This window comes from Phodopus roborovskii, unplaced genomic scaffold (genome assembly GCF_943737965.1).
Source record: "Phodopus roborovskii unplaced genomic scaffold, PHOROB, whole genome shotgun sequence".
NCBI classification, from domain to species: domain Eukaryota; kingdom Metazoa; phylum Chordata; class Mammalia; order Rodentia; family Cricetidae; genus Phodopus; species Phodopus roborovskii.
In genome coordinates, this window is record NW_026126599.1 from 13,805,614 (window position 1) to 13,826,829 (window position 21,216).

Here is a 21,216-nt window from a genome sequence, read left to right on the forward strand (position 1 = left end):
TGGGGATCAAAGCCAGGGATTCCTGTAAGCTAGACAACTGAGCTATACTTCCAACCCCAGTCCTCCCCGGTGGGTTTGACGTCGTCAAAGATGACATCTTCAAAGCTGTTAGAAACCTCTTCCCTTCTACTGGCAACTGCTTGTCCTAGAATTGTTTTTCCTTGGTTGCACTAGGCAAAGAGAGGCCAAATCTTCTCCTGCATTGCCCTGGGTTAAACAGTGGCAACAACTGTCACCCACACTGACCTGTATCTCAGCTTCATCGCCTACATCTTGTCTGACTCTTGACCTCACAAAACTACAGCTGACATATTCATGCCATTCCCCTTCTGCCCCTTAATCCTGCGGTGAGTCTCTCAGTATGCCTAGGTCCCATGATCCTCTAGGTTGGTTTGACCGACTCCAACTCAGGTATTGGGGTGCTGAGGCCTGTGGAAGGATCCTTTTGCATAACCTGGCAGTGCAACTGCAAAACTGTGCAGGCAGAAGAGCAAGCTAGAGCATCACAAAGAAGAGATCTAGGACTGGAAATCAGAAATCAGAAGTGGACCAGAAGAAACAGTAGCTCAAGAGAGCGCCCAGCAGGTGCTGCTGGGTTAAAAGGTCAGAGATGTGGTGCCACAGAAACCAATAGCTTGACTGGAGTAAGGCCAGGTGCCCAGAAGGGCGGGAGCTGGGGGCGGGGCCCGAAAAAACTGGGCTGGGGCAGGGGCTGGGGGGCGGGGTGGGAGTGGGGAGGGACCAGGCTTAGAAAGTGAGAGGAAGATCCTGAAAGCAGGGTTCAGAACGAGGGTAGGCAGAGCAAGGGTAGAGGTCTGAGTGGAGTTGGGGGTGGGTCTTGGCGGCTCCGGGGTGGGGGCTGAGGACAGCCGCTCAATGACTGGGGCGGAGTCTGGCTTCTCAAGACAATGTTGTCTGGAGGCGGGGTCTCATGTTGCAGGGCTAGGGGCTGAGGGCGGAGTCTGGCTTCTCAAGACAGTGTTGTCTGGAGGCGGGGTCTCATGTTGCAGGGCTAGGGGCTGAGGGCGGGGTCTGGCGGCGGCCGAGGAGAGTGGGGCGGGATCTAGGGAGGGGCCTGGTGGCGTGGGGGCGAGGCCAGGACGCGGGTTGGGCAGTTTAGGTTTCAGGGGTCTAAAACCGAGCGGTTTTGAGCTCACTAAGGCCACGCCCCCTCCCCCGCGCAGACCACGCCCAAGCCCCCATCAAACTCCTCCCTGAGGCCCCCTCCGGCTCTATTTCCTCCCCCGTGGGTGGAGGCCCTGTGCAGAGCACAGTCCCTCCGTCCAGAGCAATCAGCCGCGTGTGTGCTGCATCTTCGGGTTTGCTGATCTCCACCGGCCTGGGCCTGCACTCCCAGGTAAGCGAGTGCCCCTCTCTGGGGGGGCGCCGCCCTAGAAGCAACCCTCGCAACGATCTCCAGTTTCATCTCCCGGGCCAAGACTAACTGGGCTTGGCCCCAAAATAGGGTCAATGAGCTCCCCATCATTCCTCCCACAAGGATTTTTCTCAGGGTTTCCCAGCTGGTCGGGGCTCCGGCTTCCTTCTCCAGAGAGCTCTGGGCCTCCCGAGGGCGAATGTGGACGCCTTGGAGCGAATGGGGGTTATCGTGGCTCCGTGACGCGGGGAATCCGGATGTATGAACGGGCACTGCGTCACAGGAGTGTCTGTCACCAGAGAAATTGGTGCGGAGCGCCTGCTGGGTGCCACAGACAGGCGATGGCCGAGGGCCCTTTCTGGGAGCCGCGTAGACTGGCCTCTAAGAAACAAAGTCCTTAGCAGCTGGTGCCAGCGTGTAATGCACACATCCGAATACTGGTGATAGGAGACTAGAGTGTTGGGAGGGAGCCCAGGGTGTCTGAGGGACAGGGACAACCTGTCGTGATGGCACCTGCTATGGAGAGCTTTCTGGGCCCAGGCAACAAAATCCTGGGGAAAGGCCCAGGTTGGTGTGTTTGCAGACCAGAAAAGAGGGTGATATATCCGAAGTGTGTGCCGGGAAGAAGGTAGGGAGTGGTTGATAAGGGCTTGGAAGATAATGAGGAGCCCACAATTCCATTCTCAGGGCTGTAGGTACGAGGGATGCTTAAGCTAGCATGTAACAGCCATCTGCTTGTGTCTTGAGAGGAAGATTCTGCAGCCAGTAAGTGGGGGAAAGTTGAAAAGACACCCGGGCAGACATAGCTGGCTGGACCGCTGATGGAAGGTGTGTAAAGTGATAAGAAGTTAGAAATTCTTATTTACTCTCAGAAGAATTGTGTTTCACGCATGTTTGGGAGTGGGGCATGAGGGAAGGCCTGTGTGGAAACAGATCTGGGCTTCTGGGGTATGGAAGGAGCCTTATTATTTTTTCCTTAGGGCTAAGTTGAGTCTAGGGCCTCATGCTAGGGGAGCACTCCATCACTGAAACACTTGGGTTGCTCCCTTCCTTTATGTATGTGTGCTCATACACATGTGGTGTATTGTGCATGGACATGTGTGTTCATGCATGTGTATAAGCTCAATTGTGTGGAGGCCAGAGGTTGATTTCATATGTGTTCTTCAATCACTCTCCACCTTATTTCTGAGACAGGGTCCCTTACTGAACCAGGAGCTTGCTCTTCTGGCAAAACAAGCCACCTGCCTCCCCCATCCCCACCCCCACTCCCCTGGAGTTACAGGCACATATCACAATGCCCAGTTTTTTTTTTTTTTACATGGGTGCTGGGGATCTGAACTCAGATTCTCATGCTCGCACAGCAAGCTCTTTACTATCATCCATCTAGCCCTTATGTTGTATTTATTTATTAATTTTTTGTGGTTTAATTTTTTTATTAGTTTATTTTTTACATTCAAATCCCAGTTCCCCTTTCCTCCCCCTCCCTCCAGTACCCCCTCCTCCCATCTGCTTCTCAGAGAGGATTAGGCCTCCCATAGAGAAAGTCTACCAAGTCTGTCCCATCATCTCATTGAGGCAGGACCAAGGCACCCCCCCCCCCATGACTAGGCTGAGCAAGGGAATCTCTCCATACAGAATGGGCTCCACTAAGTCAGTTTGTACATTAGTGTTAGGGCTGGGACCCACTGCCAGTGGCTTCATCCTTATGTTTTATTTTGAGATAAGAGTCTAACTAACTTGTTCATGTTAGCCTTGAACTCATTCTGTAAGCCTGGCAGGCCTTGGCCTTTCAGTCCTCCTATCTCAGTTTGTCAGGTAGCTGGGATGACAAATGAACCATAGGTCCGGCCATGGAGAAGCGCTTTATTTCTGGGACGGGAGCCTTGAAGAGTGTGGAGGTAAAAGAAAGCTGTTAGGATCCAGCCTGGTTTGAAAAACCTATGAGCTGCCTGGGGTATGGAAAGATAGGGCTCTACAAGACTGCAGTGTGAGCCCAGCCATGGTCCTAGGCACCAGTGTGGCCTTCCTTGGTTGGCCTGGACCCTTTGTTTGGATGGAGGCCCCCAGGAGAGGAATCCTAGACTATGAAGTTGCCTTGGAAGCCCCATAGCCTTTACAGCCCCCTCCCAGCCATAGCTGCTGTTTGGGTGGAGTTCTCAGAACATTACTCAGCCTGTCTGTGGCTTTCCCTGAAGTCCAGCCAGGATGCAGGGAATATTGGGGATCTTCTTTGACTCCCATCTCACCTCACTCACTTCCAAAGGGGATTGTTTCCAGGAGTCAAGGAGAAAATAGGCAATAGATAAAAGCTGGAAGCTCATGGCTCCAGGAAAGGCTTCTGAGTTTCTGTTTTCCCATCTGGAAAATGGGTCTGTAGTATCTTTCTCTGAGCGTGTTAATGAGTCCTCAGCTGAGGATAGTGCTTGACAAATCTCAGTGCCCTTTACACTCCTGAGGGTCTGGGCTCCACTCTGAGATAAGCAGAACAATATCCACCTCCAAACCCAAGGCCATTGGCTGTGGGGGCAGGGGAAGCATTTAGTTGGCATAGAGCCTGGGAACAAGTGAACATTTGGCGAAGGAGCCTCTGGGCTTACTAAAGATGACAAGGAGAGTGAGTAAAGGTCTCATCCTCCCACTTCTGAGATGACACAATAAATCATTGCAGTTGGGATGCTGCCTGTGATCTGGGTGCCCCAGGCTGCCTGTTCTACCGGCTGGACTTGCATCTACCTCCTGTTTGAGTGCTTCAGCCCTCAGGCTAGTGGGTTTACTTCTTTTTTTCCCAGCTGTAAAATGGGAATGATACCATTCAAACATTGTTAAAGAACTGAGGACAAAGCCTGGAAAGTAATTAGTGCCCAAATCAGTCCGTTACAGTGCAGAGTTCATGCCTCAGGGCAGAACTGAATTAACATGGCTTGGCCCTGGGAGAGTCAGAGAAGGCAGTCCTGGGTGGATGACCATGATTCAGCTAAGGATGAATAGCCCTGTTCTTTTGGGCAGAGGAATAGTGTTGCAAACCAAGGGATCAGCAGGCTCAAGGCTCTAAGCACACTGGTGGGTGCTTGGAGGAATAATTAGCGAGGTATGAAAGAACATGGAGATCCTTGGGGGCTGCAGAGGTTTGTCAATGGTAAGAGCACTTGTTCTTGCTTGCAGAGGACCTGAGTTCCGATCCCAGCACTCCCATCAGGTGGATTACAACCACCTGATGAAACTCTAGCTCCAGGGAATTCGATGCCCTCTTCTGCCCTCTTCAGGCATTGCATTCATGTTCTCAGGGCTCTCCCTCTCCCTTTCAATTTAAAAACAAACAGACCTTGAGGTCTAGAGATAGCAGGATGGCTAGGTCACAACAGGGAATTTAGAGGCTGTTCTGACCCCAAAGAACAAACCGCCGGGTGTGTATGGTGCTTGAGGGCAGGAGCTAGGAGACCAGAACAGAGGTGACTGATCTGGTTCAGGTGATGGAGGTTTGGATGAACTAGTTGGCCTGGAGCAGCCATTGAAGTGTGTGCCTGGCATAAGGGGAGCAGGGCTACAGTCAACTCAGCAATCTGGTTCTAGTATCTACCTCTTGTTATACTTTTGGATACCAAGCTGGTGGAGGAGTGACAAAGGGCAGGCTTTGGAGGAACAGGATGGGAGCTGGCAGGAAGATAGGGCAGGGAGTAGGTGGGAAGCCAAGAGCCAAGGGTGCTATGGGTTAAGTAAAGAGGAAGGCTTGCCAACAGAATGGTAAGCCATTGGGTAAAGGCCCTTGTTGCCAAGCCTGATGACCTGAGGTTGATCTCCAGAATCTATACGGTGGAAGGGGAGAACCAACTCTTAGATGTTGTCCTCTGATCTCTATACATGCACTCGTGTACTCATATCCACACACACCCATGAGAATAAATAAAAGTTTGAAAAAAATGAAAAGAAAGGCTGAGTGGTATCTGGAGATCCGGGCCAAGGTCGCACTCTTGTCTAAGCAGGTGTGAAGTCCTGGTTAACATCCCCAGCATTACAAAATAAACCATTAGAATATAAGTAAGAAACTGTCTCTGAATGTCCTACTTGGGTAATTCATGGACAGGAATCTCCCTTCCATATGTACCCACCCTTCCTCTCCTCAGCCTACTTATAGCATTTTTACTTTATTTGTAGTGAGCTCTGTCTGTCTGTCGGTCTCTCTCTGTCTCTGTCTCTCTCTCTCTCTCTCTCGTGTGTGTGTGTGTGTGTGTGTGTGTGTGTGTGTGTGTGTGTGTGTGTGTAGGAGTCAGTTTCTTTCTTCTACCATGTGGGTCCCAGGGACTGAATTGGGTCGTTTGGTGGCAAGTGTCGTGCCTGAGAAGTTGTTCTGCTGCCTTCAGGCCTTCTCTGGGTCCTCTTTGGTCCCTTTCTAATAGGCCACCTCAGACTCACAGTGGCTCCTGTCAGAGGAATGTAAAGAAGTCTCTCTCCTCCCTCAGTCTGGACTGTCTTTGTTAGTATGATGCTATCATATGTCCCAAAGTGGCTAGCATTCAGCTCCCTTTGGGCTCCTGAAGCCATGTTTTGGTCCAAGGTTCCATGATTATCTAAAAAGGGATTTTTGTCTGCCAGCTACATGCTGGTGTCCCCATTTGCCCTGTTTTTGGCTTTATCACCTTCCCATCACTGCTTGTGTTGGGTGGTGTTGGGAAGCCTGTACTCTTGTGGGAAGGGACAGGAAAAAAGGCGAGGCCTGAAGGATGAGGAGGCAGCTAGATGGTCATGTGTGGGAAGAGCACTGTAGGCAGAGGGACCAGCAGGTACTAAGGCCCTGAGGCCTCCACAAGCTTGGTATGTGCTGAAGGAGCAAGGAGGCTGGTGTGGCTGAAACAGTGGGTGAGAGAGAATATTAAGAGGAGCAAGCAAAGAGACTGAAGGCCATCAAGGACCCGATGAGCAACCACAGCAAACCCTCGGAAGGTCCTTAACCTAGAGAGGATGGGCAATTGGAACTTTTTGCTTTGTAAGTTTGCTCCGTATGTGTGTTGATGAACCCTAAAAAGAGGAAGGCGGGACTGCACCTTTTACCTCCCTCCCAGTCAGGGCAATACATCTTCCCTTTGCACATGGTGGGGTTGCCCAGGGAAACTTCCTAGAGGGGCCTAGATTTCCTTCTTACTTGGGTAGAGAGAGGAATTAGCCAGGGAAAGAACTCTGTTGCTATGGAGGCAGGGATTGCTAAAGGCCCAAAGAACAGAGTAGCAGGGGACAGGGACCTGAAGATGCAAAGGTGATGAGCTTGAAGGAGAAACTGCAGAAGCCAGGCATATGTGTCCTGAGGATGGTGCAGCTACTGGCCAGTGACTACTATCTCCTCAGGTGGAGAAGGTTAAACTTCCCTCTCTTAGTACCTCTGTTGTGAGCAAGAGCTGGTGACCGGTTCTGATTACCTTCCTCAATCCTGCCATATGGACTGAGGCTTTCATCTGCTCTGGCTTCACTGATCCCAGTTGCTGGGGGTCAAAACACTGAGATCCAAAATTAATTAATTTTGAGGAATCTCACAGTGTAGCCCTAGCTGGTCTGGAACTGTATGTTGACCAGGCCGGCTTTTAAATCACAGAGATCTGCCTGCAATTACCTCTCTAGTGGTGGCTTTTAAAGGTGTATGTCACCATGGCTCTTTCCTGAGCTTGGGTACTGTGTTGGGCAGTTGCCCTCTGTCCCTGTCCAAACCAGTGGCAGGTACTCTTTGCCTGTGGTTCTGCTGTGTTAAGTGTGGCAGGTGTAGTGGGCTAACTTCTGGAGTGGAGGCAGAGGGCCTGGACTTCTGAGAGATGACAGAGGACACAGTGATGGAGGCAAGAGATGCAGTCTTTGGCTGAGAGATTGGTGAGAACAGCCCTGCATAGATGGATGACCCTGGCCTGCCTTCACTTCTAACCAGTATTCCCTTTGCTGTGGCCTTGTCACCTTCTCCGTGTCTTGAATCCAATGCATGACCCTGCCTCAGGGTCTTTAGACTGGCTGTTGACTCTGGCTAGAAAGACCTGTTTCTCCTCTTTGCCTTCTGCACTTAAAATGTTGCCTTCTCAAGGAGGCTTTCCTGACCAATGTCTGTCTGTCCTTTTTTCTTCTTTCTCCCCTCTTACTTCTTTTTTTTCCTTTCCTTCCTTCCTTCTCTTCTTTGTGTGTGTTTGTTGCTGTGACTGTATGTGGAGGGCAGAGGATAGGCTCAAGTGTCCTTCCTCAGGAGCCATCTACCTTTGTTTGAGACAGGGCCTCCTACTGGGATCTGGTGCTTGCCAATTAGGCTAGCCTGGCTGGCCAGCAAGCCTCAGTGATCCTCCTTTGCCTTTGCCCCCCCAAGTTCTGGGATCACAAGTGCACATACCCTGGCCTGGCCTTCCTTTTAAAAAGTGTTTTCTGGAGGTGAAAGTCAGGCCCTCCTGCTTGTGCCCTACAGTTTACTGACCAAGCCCTCTTCTCTGACATTAGTCTTTCAGATGCGGACTCTGGGTTCCTCTGGAATCCCTCTTCACATCCCCTTCCAGGCTTTTTATTCTTCTCTGTGTGAAACTAGCTGCTGCTGCTACAATGAAACAAACCGATTAACAAAATGTACCATGTGTCTCTCTCCTACCCTTTTAAACACAGGAACTCCCGAGTTAACAGTACAGTCTGATCAGTTCCTTGTGGAGACTGCAGTATGTAGATGAGTACCTGGCTCATGGTAGGTACCAAATCACATGATAACAGGCATCTAGGTACTTCTAAGATACTTAAGGCTAGATGTTGAGATGAGGCTCAAGTTGGGGTATAGGTAAGTTCACCTTCTGATCCTGAGCTTTCTGCTCCCTTCTTTATGAGTTTGGGTAATTCTGTTCCCCAGTTTCCCCAGCAATCTACAAGATGATAAGATGCAAGCAGTCCTCAATGGACATGTCAGCTGTGGCTTCCTGGAGATATATGTAGAGGCCTGAAGGGCTTGGGGGTCGAGTCCTGTTAAGTCAGAGATCCCTGGAACTCACACTCAGAAGCAGAACATTTGACATTGTTCTGTGTTTTCTTTTTCCAGGAGCAGTCTCAGTATGAGGTGGATTGTTAAGAGTTGGTTTTTCTATGCCAGTCTGGACCAACAGCCGTGCCAGCCTCAAATAACACACAGAGACGCTGTGTTAGATATAATGCTGTTGGCCTGTTACTAGCTTTACTTATTGGCTAGCTCTGTCTTAAATATTAACCCATTTCTATTAATCTAAGTATTTCCACGTGGTCTTATCTTACCGGATAGAGGGCCCAGACCTTTGTTCTCTCAAGTCTCTACATCTTGACTCTTCCCTACTACCTCAAATCCTCCTTGTTTCCTAGTCCCGCCTATCTTACTTTCCTATTGGCCAACAGTGCATTATTCATTAACCAATAAGAGAAACATATTTACAGAATGATATCTCCCATCAGTGGATTCCTTTATTTTGGTTGGTGTGGGCCTCTCTGGAAAGGTACATTTGGAGCTGAGGCTTGATTTGGGCCAGCAATAGACACTTGCTAGTCAGGATTCTTTAGAACAATGGTTCTCAATCTTCCTAATGCTGTGATCCTTTCATACAGTTCCTCATGTTGTGGTGACCCCAACCATAAAATTATTTTATTGCTACATCATAACTGTGATTTTGCTATGTTTATGAATAGTAATGCAAATATGTGATTCCTGTGGTGGTCATGACTCATATGTTGAGAACTGCTGTTCTAGAGGAACAAAACTGACAGATAAGTATATATTACAAAGAGGATTTGTTAGGTAGTGTCAGTGATGTACACTGGGCTACCTGACTGCTGGAGAGGGTTAGAACCGAGTCACTGCTCAGTCCTGGAGGTTGGGTGCCTCAGTTTTCCCAGTTTGTCCCTGAAAGCCTGAAGGATTCTTGGAGTCTTCACACACAATAGAAAGCCAAAGGAGATAGTTTCTAGTGTTAGCACAGGATAGTGGCAGCAGTAGCAGCAACGAAGTAGATGCACTTACCAGTAGCTAGTGAAGACAAACAGGCAAAAGAAACTCCACTTTCTCCTCAGACCTCTATATATCTAGGCTGCCAACAGAAGATGCTACTCACACTGGGGGAGGGTCCTTTCCCTTCAGTTAATCTTCTCAGGGGATATTGTCAACTGATCCTAAGAAGCATATCTCTTAGCTGACTCAATAATCTGATTAAGTTCACAACCAAGATTAATCATTGTGGTATGAATTGGATGCATTTAGTACCTTCTTAGATAGCCCTATCCTATGGGAAGAGATGGGTGCCTGGGTAAGTAGTTACAAGAAAGAGTGATTGTGGCCCAGCAGAGTCCCTGCAGTTCCTGGAGATGATGAGCACCTTAAGCCAGTGTGGGAATCCTGGAGGATTCTTGGAAGCCGTTACAGGCAAACTTCTCACCTGCAAGGTCTGGTGGGTATGGTATCAGGTAGTGGGAAAGGTGATTGAAGGGCTCAGATGGAGGGAGCAGCCAGGGCCAGGGTCTGGTATCATAGGACTGCCCAAGATGCTGTTTCTGAAGTTTGAATGGATCTTGGGAATCTGTGGAGCTAGACTGAGAACCACATAGTCAAGGAGATCAGTGGGGCTAGGTGGAGTGGTAGAAAGAGCTAGGTAACCATGGAGACCTTTACTGACAGGCCAGGAGCCATAAGAAGGCTTGGGTTCGTGATCAGAAGGAATAGGTGTGAGCTATGAGCTGCTATTGGACTGATGTAGGAGGATCAGACCCTTCTACCTTGTTGTCTCATCAGTGAGGCTGTAATATTTTCACTGGGAACCTACTTTTTGAGCTACATTGTTGTCATGGACCCTCAACCTACCCATCCAATTTAGAAGACAGACATATGCCCTGTGCCCACTGCTGTTCCTGTTTCTACAGGGTGTTCCCACCAAGTCTGTGCCATCTGGAGGGCCACCCACATCTTGGCGTCCTTCATTGTAACTCTCTGCTCTGCTTCCTTCCCTCGATACAGGGCCAGAGGCAGGATAGATGCTGCTGTATTTTTAGAACACCAAAGGCCTGGGGCAGGAGATATGGCTCACCTGTTAAGGGCAGATGCTGTTTCTATGGAGGATCTGCTTCCCAGCACCACCCAGTTGGCTCACAGCCTCTTGGAACTCCAGCCCCAGGGGATCCAATGCCTTCATGCATTTGCACTTATGTGTACATAGCCACACATAGACATATATGTGTATGTAACTAAAAACAAAACAAAAGCAACAACTGCCCCAGTCATACTAGCACAGGCCTTCTGTCTCAGGTAATTTGGAGCTGGATGCAAGAAGATCATAAGCCCAAGACTAGCCTAGGAAATTTAGTGAGACATTTTCTCAAAATAAGCAATAAAAGAGGCTCGAATGTAGCTCAGTGGTAGAGCACCTGCCTAGCACCTCCTAGTGAGCTTAGTGCTAAGATGCTTGTCTAGAACAAATGAGGTTATGGGTTCTAGTAACACACGCACACACATGCACACGCACACAAATCTAAAACCAAATCAAACCTAAATGATTGTAGCAGTAATCACTTGGCACCTCCTCTTGAAGCAGCAGCACCAGGATGGAACTTGATTTTGTTTTGCTGTGTTTGTTTTTATGGCCACATTGCTCTCCATGCAGATGCTGGTTTGCTAAGGGAGGAAGGTTCAGTCTCTTCTGAAAATAAACAAGTCATGTGTCCTTAATGACCTAGAAGCACCCTGGGACATTTGGCAGTAGGTGAATCCGTTTGTAATATGAATAGTTACTCCATGTGGCTTCTTGTTTTAATATAGAGACTTTGAGCAAGAGCTGTTGGGCTGGGGATGTTTCTCAGTTGGTAGAGGGCTTGCTTAGCATACACAAAACTCTGGGTTCAACTTCAGGTAAGGTGGTGCAGCCTCTGTCTCAGCACTCAAAATATGAGGACAGGATGAGAAGTTCAAGATCAACTTTGTCTGTGTAGGGAGGCCAGTCCCTCATAACAAACAAAAATCACCCCCCACCAAAAAAAAAAACAAAAACAAAAAACTGATAACAGCAGAACTCTTAAAAAAAAACAAACAAACCCAAACTCTTAAAAACGTATGGAGTAGGTGTGTTGATGCTTATGTTGGGAGGATGCGCACATGCACACAAAAACTCATGCACACACAGTTGGGGGTGGGGAGAGGGAGCAAGAAACCATGAGAATAGAGGGCCTGTGAGATAGCCCAGTGGGTAAAAGTGTGGCTGGTCATCCTGAAGACCTGAGTTTGATTCCTGGGGCTCACATTGTAGGAGAGAACTGACCCCTGAAAGTTGTCATCTGATTTCCACATACACACTATGGCATGTATCCTTGCACAAATGCACAATAAATAAATAATAAATAACTGAGAGAATAAATAAATAAATAAAAAACAACGAGAGCAGTGTCTGGGATGTAGCTATGTGGTACATACAGTGCTTGCTTAGCCCTGGTCCCATGCCCACATCCACTCCAAATACATACAGTATAGTAAACATAAACGGGCAACACAGGCTCTCATTATCATTGTGTTAGTCTGCTTTCTGCTAGGTGTGCTCTGCCTGAGACTTTTAGTAGTTCCCGTTTATGACTGGGAGGGTATGTCTCATTCCTGTTCTTGAAGGTGGGGTAGATGGTAGATTCTTGGCTCAGCAGCCATGAATAGAAAAGAGATCAAGGTAGTGGTGGTGTGACTTATGGGGACTTGTCTGGACAAGAAGTGATGAGGCTGTGTTGGATATGGGGATTTGGTCTTGATACAGAAACCTGGAAATTTATGGTGTGGGTGCTCTGAACTTCTGAGTGGGTGATGTTCCTCAGGGGCAGTGACACCAGATCAAAGACTAGCATGGTTTGAGGGCAGGGGAGAAGAAGCAGTCTGGATTGGAGCTGGAGTAGCTGAGAGGAGATGAACAAGAAGGCTGAGATTCTCAGAAGCAGGTATAGGTAGATGCCCTGTTAAGGGCCGTAAGCCCTGGGCAAAGGAACCACACTGGGACTGGCTTTAGTGGAAGACCCTCTAGAAAGGCAAGACCACTGGTGTAGGGCAGAAACATGAAAAGGAGTACTTGTTCTCCAGCTGGCCATGATGGCACACATGAACACCGAACATTGTCCTCGGTTGTTCTCTCTCTCTCTCTCTCTCTCTCTCTCTCTCTCTCTCTCTCATTCTCTCTCTCTCTCTCTTGAGGTGGGTCTCTCGTTTACCTGGAGCTCCCCAATTCATCTAGGTTGGTTCACCAGTGAGGTTTAGGGACTTTCCTGCTCCGCTATACTGGGATTACAGCATTCACATTAACACCCGGCTGCTATGTAGGTGCTATGTAGCAAAGGACGACCTTGAACTTCTCATCCTCCTGCCTGTATCTCCTGGTTTCAGAACCATGGCCTCTTTCCTAGGAGAAGCTGGGTAACATGGGCTCACAGGCCCCCAGTAAGTATTTAAATAAGATGCATCAGAAAAGGGCAGGTAATGACTAGGTCAATGCTATCCAGGGTACTTTTCCCGTCTTCCAATCATGCATGTGTAAAGTTCAAAGGACAACTATTGCCTTCCATGACTGAGGCAGGATGTCCCTGTTGTTTGATGAGTAGGTCAGGCTAAGTGACCCATGAGCATCCACAGAACCTCCCATCTTAATGAAGTAGTGCTGAAATGACAGTCACATACTTTGGGTTTTGTGTGGGGATTCAAACTCAGGGCTATGTTATTGCTGTAAGAGCTTTTACCCATTGAGCCATCTCCCAGCCTTTTACCTTTTTTTTTTTTTTTTAATTTCATTTTTTGAGACTGGTTTTCATGTGGCTGATGCTGATTTCTACATTTCTGATTCTCCTGTCTCTACCTCCCAAGTTCTGCATAACAAGGCACCACCCCAGCTGGCTTTATTTAGCTTCGAGAATGGAACCAGTGCTTCATGCTTGCTAGGCAAGTGATGGCAATGTATCAACTGAGCCACATCTCCTTAGTCATTTTCCCCCACCCTCTAGTATTCTAATCCATGTGCATGTATGAGAGACCTTTTCGACATTGCTCTAAAAGTTACTCAGGCTTTAGTTTTTAAAAAAGTTTTGTTTTGTTGTGCTTGGGTGCAAGTATGCCACAGCCTGCTCTCAGGTAGAACTTTTCAGAGTCAGTTTTTCTCCTTCTATTCTGTAAGTCCTAGGGGTTGAGCTCAGGGCATAGACTTGGTAACAAGCACTTTTACCTGCAGAGATATCTTGATGGCCCTTATACATTCTTACGTAATGATAAACTGTGTAAAACATAAAATGGACCTCCCTTCCCTGCCCTCTCCCTATTTTCTCCTCCTCTCTTCCTTCCCTCCTCTCCCTTTGTAGGAGACAGGGTCTTGCTGTGTAGCTAATGTTAGCCTGTAATTCATGCTTTTCCTGTCTCAGCCTCCTAAGTGCTGGATTACACATATATGAATATATGAATCTTCATTTGGATCATGGCTGGCTCTGGTCATTGTCTAGAGCAGTCCTGACTAGCACCATGTTGCGTGATGATAGAAACCTCTCATGTCATCACTGACAGGCATAGTGGCTGCTAGCCATATGTGGCAGTGGAATACATTTGTACATATATAGTTGGTAAGACTGAGGAACTAAGTGTGTATGCGTATGTGCTCTCACAAGTGTGGTGTGAGCACATGCATGTGGAGACCAGAGACCAGTTTTAGGTATATTCCTTTATTGCTCTGCACCTTTGGTTTTGAGACAAGCTCTTCCACTGAACCTGGAGCTTACCAATTTGGCTAGACTGGCCAACTGGCTAGCCTGGAGTTATGTCTGTTTCTGATCCCAGTGCTGACTTACAGATGCATGCTGTCATGATAGGTTTTATGTGGGTTCTGGAAAGTCAGTGTGTGTGTGTGTGTGTGTGTGTGTGTGTGTGTGTGTGTGTGTGTGTTATTAGGGATAGAATTTAGAACCTGGTGCATGGCAAGCAAGAGCTCTACAACTGAGTTAATCAAACTCCCAGGACAAACTGGTTTAACTTTAAATAGCTTCTTGCTTTTGGAAGGCTGAGGCAGGAAGCTCCATAATAAATTTTAAACTAGCCATGCTACCTTGGAAGACTTTATCTTTAAACAAATAAATAAACAAATAAAGCTTCACAAGGACTAGAATTTTTAGGTACTATGTTTCTTTTCATCATCGTCATCATTATTGGAAAGAAACAGCATTATTATTATTGTTATTATTATTAATTATTATTTGCGATGCTGGGGATTGATCCCAAGGTTTCCTATATATTAAGCAAATGTTGATGTCTACCCATGCCCCAGCTCCTACTAGTGGATTCTAAACAGGTTCTCTACCACTGTACTCATTCTATAGTTCAGTCTCTCCTGGAACTTGCCATTCTACTGCCTCAGCTTCCCTTGTAGCTCTATTTCCTGGCCTGCTGCATCTCACCCAACTCAGGTAGTGTTTTTATATCTTGCCTGGGACTTATCATTAGCATTTCTGAGTCTGATGAGGCTGCCTCTGCCATTACCCAAAACTGAACTGTGTTGGTGGTTTTCCATTACACAAATTAGAAGTGGAGCCATTAGTGTCTTCCTGCATTTTGCTTTTTTTTTTCTTAACTCTTTGATCCACCCACACAAGACAGCATAACTTATTCATCTCTCCTGTCATCTCTACCTAGCTCTGAGTAATTTTTGTTAATTAAAGCAAATAGTAGTGTTGAACTACATGTAGAAGTGAGCCACCTTAACCATTTTAAGGGCATAGTTTGGCATTCCTAATTTATTCACATAGCCATGCCCCAGTTTGCAGAATGTTTTTATCTTACACAATTCAAAATATAATCATTAAACATTAACTCCCAGTTCTCCCTCTTCCCTGCCCAGCTCTGGCCACCTCTAGTCTGCACGCATGTGTGTGTGTGTGTGTGTGTGTGTGTGAGTGTGTGTGTGTGTGTGTGAGAGAGAGAGAGAGAGAGAGAGAGAGAGAGAGAGAGAGAGAGAGAGAGAGAGACATGCACATACATAGGCCAGAAGTTGACGTCAGGCATTGGGTTTCTAGTGTCCTTGTCTTTCTCTCCACTTCTCCAGAGTTGGGATAAAAGGTATGTTAGCGTGTGGAATTTTCTTATTTGGGTACTAGTGATACCCTTCAGGCCCTCATTCTTTTTAAAATAATTTGTTTATTTTTATTTTATATACATTGGCGTTTTGCCTGCATGTATGTCTGTGTGAGGGTGTCAGGTCTTGGAGTTACAGACAGTTGTTAGCTCGGGCCCTCATTCTTTCTCAGTTAACTCCTTACCCATTGAGCCATGTCCCAGGCCTTCTGTAATTTTGACTGCTCTAGGGACCTCCTATCATTGGAATCATGGTTGTATTTGTCTTGTTTTTGTTCACTTACTTTAATGCCTTCATGGTTCATCTAAGCTGTAGCTTTCTGCTCCTTCCCAACTTTCCTGTGGTATTTTATAGTGTGGAAGTCTAAGATTTCTGACCCCAAGTGCTGTATATCATGACTGCTTCTACTAGGAGAGAAGGAGGGGCCCCAAAGGGACATGAACATTTTGGAGGAGGAATGAATTGTTATCATGATTGAGCCAATGATGTCATGGATTTCAATATATGTCAGAATCCATGAGATCGTGCTGGGAGGGGTGGTGCATGCCTATGAGCTCTCAGCGCTGGGAGGTGGAGACAGGAGAAGAAGAAGGTTACGGATAGTCACGGTTGCATAGTGGGTTTGAGGTCATCTGGGCTATACAAAATAATGTGTGTGCGTGTGTATATAATCACAGATTTTAAGAACGTAGTTATTGTGTTTTCTTTTTCTTTTTGGGTTTTCAAGACAGAGTTTTCTCTGTGTAGCCCTGGCTGTCCTGGCAATTGCTCTGTAAACCAGGCTGGCCTCAAACTCACAGAGATCCACTGTCCCTGCCTCCCGAGTGCTGGGTTAAAAGCGTGCACCCTCACACAGCTTGTGTTTTTCTCTTTTCTTTTTTCCTTTCTCACCCGCCCTCCCTCCCCCTTTCTTCCTTCCCTTCTCCTTTCTCCTTCTACCCCTTCCTTTTGTCCCCTTCCCAGGGTCTCATTTTGTAGCTTAGGCTTGCCTGAAATTTACCATAATCTTGCCTTATTACTCCCAAGTACTGGGATGGTAGACCTGCCCCATCATATCCAGCTTCCCTAAGTGGCCCTGCTCTCATGTACAGTGATGCTGGGATCCCTGGAAAAATGCTGTTTGTGTGGGTACCCAGACCCAGTCATGTTCATTTCAGTCCTTGTGGAAATGGTGGTGGCGGTGGTTAGGGTGCTGGCTTTTAAGTAGGTGTGTTAGTTTTCCGGATTTGTAACAACATATCTAAGATAGTTAACTTAGAAGGCAGAAAGGTTTGTTTTGGGCTCTTGGTTTCAGAGGTTGTGTTCCCTGGCTTGTGATGAGGCAGAGTAGATTGCTCCCCTCATGGGGTCTAGGGGAAAGAAGATGGAGGAAGGGAGAGAGGAGGGCAGAGGGGAAGAGACAGGGGAAGAGAGAGAGTTATGGAGGAGAGAGAAGGAAAGAGAGATGAAGAGAGAGGGAGGGAGAAGAGGCAGAGAGGAAAGAGTAGGAGGGAGAAAGGAAGAGGAAGAGAGTGAACAGGAAGGAGAGAAGGAGGAGAGAAGGGAGGAGGGGGAGGGAAGGGAGGAGGGAGGGAAGGGGGGATAGAGAGGGAGATACAGAGAAATAGAAAGATACATACATACATAGCTCCTTCACCAGTGACCCGATTCTTTGTTGCCACATCCCTCGGTAGCCCATAAAGCTGCGAATCCATCAGCCAATCAGTTCTCTTGGGAGTTTGGAGCGCTCATGATCCAGTTATATTCAACAGCCCCCCCCCCCCCCTGCTAAACACTGATGCACCAGGGTCCAAGCTCTCAACATATATACTTCTGGGGAATATGTATAATCCAAATCACCACAGGAGAAAATTTCACATGATCTAGCAGCCAAAAGACACAAAGGGGTCAGGTGTGATGGCACATAACACACTCTGCACACAAGGTGGCTACTTTGGTCTGAGGCTTCTTGGGGGATGGTGAGGAGTGAACTGAATTGAGAAGGGTAAAACATAGCCTGACTTTGTTTTTGTTTGTTTGTTTGTTTGTTTTTAACCTTTACTTTTATTTTGTGTGTATGGATGTTTTGCACTGTGTATGTATACTGCCCACAAAGGCCAGCAGAAGGCACCAGATACCCTAGAACTGGAGTCACCAATAATTGGGAGCTGCCATGGGGGTTCTGGGATTTGAACCTGGGTCTTCTGCAAGAGCAGTCTCTCTTAATGAGTGAGCCATCTCTTCAGCACCTCACTAAGAAGCTTGAAACTCAATATTATGATGCCATTGTGAAACTGAACCTTTTTTATTTTATTTCTTACATTCTGTTTATTTTGTGTGTCTGTATGGGTGCACATGTGCCACAGCATACATGTGGAGGTCAGAGGACAGTTGAGGGAGTTAGTGCTCCCTTTCCAACCATGTGGTCTTAGCAGTTGAACTCAGGTCATCACACTTAGGTGCAAGCCAGACAGCTTGCTGAGCCATCTTGCCATCCCATTTTTATTTCTATTGTTTTGAGGCAAAGTCTGATATAGCACAGGCTGTCCTCAAACTGTTTAGCCAAGGGTAGTTTTGAACTTGTGATCCTTCTGCCTCTATCTCCCAAGGAAAGGGATTGCAGTTGTGCACTACCACTCTTATGCTGTGCATTCTGGGTAATTGCTCTACCAACTGAGTCTTTTTAAAGTTGCTGACCTGGAACTTACATTCTTCCTGCCTCTGCTTTCTAAGGGCTGTGATGACAGATGTGTACATACCCAGCTTCTAGCATTAACCTTTAAAACAGTTTTTAAAATTGTGTGTGTGTGTGTGTGTGTGTGTGTGTGTGTGTGTGTGTGTGATCAGGCTTGGCAACAAATGTCCCCATCCCCTGAGCTCCTGGGCCATGAGCAAGGTAAAGTAGGTTAGAAGTTCAGCAAGCTACCTTGCTGGGAATTGAACTGGGAGGGGTATGCACAGGGTCCAACCATGAGGGACTGAGGCAAGGCAGAGCCATAGACTTAGGGTCCTCCTTGGGATCTTCGTGTGGTAACAGCATGTCGTATCCTGGATGTTCTGCATGTCTGGTTATTATCACTCCCCAATTGCTCTGGGAGAGCCAGGGCCATTTGGACTCACCTCGATAGCACCCCTGGTGTGTTAAGGTCTGGGCCCCAGGCTGTAGGAATCTGGTGACCCCAGGCAGGAGTGGAGCATCCAGTGAGAAAATGTGCTGGTGAGGTCTGGATTGATTTCCTTTTCCATAATCTGGTTTTCAGGAAGACAGAAAGCAAAATAAAGCAGTTCCTGCCCCCCCCCCCCACAAAATTCTGATGGTTGATGCTTGGGTACTGGTGTAATAGGACTTGGGCTGACAACAACAAGCCAGGTTTGGCCACTTACCCTCTATATGTCTATTAGAACAACCAAATTAGTAGTGAAGAGGGGCAAAGAGATTTAGCGATTCTCCCAAATCTATGTTTATTGTCCTAAAGGGAGGTTAAGAATTAAGTAGACACCAGAATTATGCCTGTCTAAGCAGTCCCCAGTCAAGGAGTGGTCCCATCTGATGCTGCAGTGTGTTCAGCATGGTGTGGCACCTCATTGCTGGAGAAAGTGTCCCTAAAGCTGATCCTGGCTTTAGGCTTTCTTCTATCCCATCAGGAGATTGGCGGGGTGGGGGTGGGGGAATCCCAGTTTCTTGGGCCCATTGTTTCAGCAGCCTGATAGCCAAAGTGAGGGACACAGTTTCTGTGTAGAGTGTGTGATGATCATCTCTGTTAGGCTGGTTACCCTGGGACTCTCAGGACAGCAAGGATCAAACTTAAACACAAAGGTCCCTTGGTAGGCATGGCAGGGTAGGGTTTTGAGCTCCTTCTCTACTCCACTTGCCCTTCCTGTCTCCCCTCCTCCCTTGCTCTCTCCTGGGCTTAGCTGGCCCCTCCGTTGGGCCCCTCAGCACAAAGCCCTGCTCTCTCCCTCCTTGCATACAGGGATATTTTTAGTTAGTAATAGGGATTATCAGCTGAGTCCCAGGTGGCAGGGGCCTGACTGGGAGTGAGGCCAGCTAGGCTTCCAAGAGCAGGCCAGTAGGGGTGGGGCTGGGGGGGGGAGGAGGAGGAACTCATAGTTAGGAGGGCCTGGAGGATAATAAAGGTTGGGACTGGACATGCTGGCACAGCCACCTACACTGCCTCTCCAGTTGACCTCATTCATATTCACTTGCCTTGTGGGCTGCTCTGGCCCAACCCAGCTGGAGCACAGCAACCAAACTTTAAGGGAAGGACAGTGGAGGTCAGGAGGGTTTCCAGGCAGCTTGAGCCTGCTGGTAATCGCCTAGGAATCATCTAAAAAGCCAGTGGTGATGCATATCTTCCACTCTAGCACCGGGGAGGCAGAGATATGGGGATTTGGAATGTCAGGACATCCAGGGTTACAGAGGGAGACCCTGAGTTTAAAAACCAGAGGTTGGGATGGGGCTTGGGGGGAGAGGGAGCCCAATTATGAGTGCTTGCCTAGCATGTGAGTGGTCATGGGTCCTGTTCCAACACTGCAAAAATAATAGTAATTTTTTGTAGGTTTTTCTTTTTTTTTTTAAAACATTTTTTCTTATTTTACATATTGATCCCATTTCCCTCTCCCATCCTCCCATGCCCCCCACAGACCCCTCCATCCCATCCCCCATCCACTCCCCAGGGAGTGTGAGGCCTTCCATGAGGGATCATCAAAGTTTGTCAAATCATTTGGAGTAGGGCCTAGCCTACTCTCCTCCCCCCCCCCCCCAAGACTAAAGGAGTATCCATGGGGGAATGGGCTCCTGAAGTCCTTTTCTGCACTAGGGATATATTCTGGTTCCATTGTCAGAAGCCCCTTAGACTGCCCAGGCCTTCTAACTGAGTGGGTCTGGGTCAGTCTTATGCTGGTTTCCCCAGCTATCAGTCTGGGGTCCATGAGTTCCCTCTTGATCAGGTCAGCTGTTTCTGTGGGTTTCTCCAGCCTAGTCTTGACACATTTGCTCATCACTCCTCCCTCTCTGCAACTGGATTCCAGGAGTTTGGCTCAGTGTCTAAAGCTGTAGGTGTCTGCTTCTGCTTCCATCAGCTACTGGATGAAGGCTCTAGAATGGCATTTAAGGTAGCCTCTCCACTATTGCTTAGATTGTTAGTTGGGGTCATCCTTGTAGGTATCTGGACATTTCCCTAGTGTGAGATTTCTCTTTAAACCTATAATGGCTCCCTCTATTATGACATCTCTTTTCTTGTTCTTTTCCATTCTTCCCCAACTCAGTTTTCCTGCTCTCTCATGTTCTCCTCTCCCCTCCTCTTCTCCTCTCTCTTTCTCCTAACTTCTCTACCCCCATCCCCCATCCCTCCTGCTCCCAATTTGTTCAGGAGCTCTTGTCCCTTTCCCCTTCTGTGAGGAGCCATGTATTTCTTTGGATCCTCCTTGTTTCCTAACTTCTCTGGCGGTGTGAATTATAGGCTGTGATCCTTTGCTCTATGTCTAAAATTCATATATGATTGAGTACATGTCATGCTCGTCTTTTTGTGACTGGGTTACCTCACTCAGGATGGTTTCTTCTAGTTCCATCCATTTGCTTGAGCATTTCAAGATTCCATTGTTTTTTTTTCTGGTGAGTAGTACTTCAGTGTGTAAATATACCACATTTTCTGTATCCATTCTTCAGTTCAGGTGCATCTAGGTTGCTTCCAGGTTCTGGCTATTACAAATAATGCTGCTATGAACACAGATGAACAGATATCTTTGTAGCATGAATGTGCATCTTTTGGGTATATGCCAAAG

At 47.6% G+C, this 21,216-nt stretch overlaps 1 protein-coding gene across 1 annotated transcript in view; it reads left to right on the forward strand.

The window, feature by feature from the left end:
• The first annotated feature begins 1,130 nt into the window (after positions 1-1,130).
• Cers4 (ceramide synthase 4) overlaps positions 1,131-21,216 on the forward strand; it is a 38,510-nt gene continuing 18,424 nt past the window's right edge. Inside the window, exon 1 of the mRNA XM_051205198.1 lies at positions 1,131-1,357. The gene's annotated coding sequence lies outside the window, so the exon portion shown is untranslated. The remainder of the gene's footprint in view (positions 1,358-21,216) is intronic.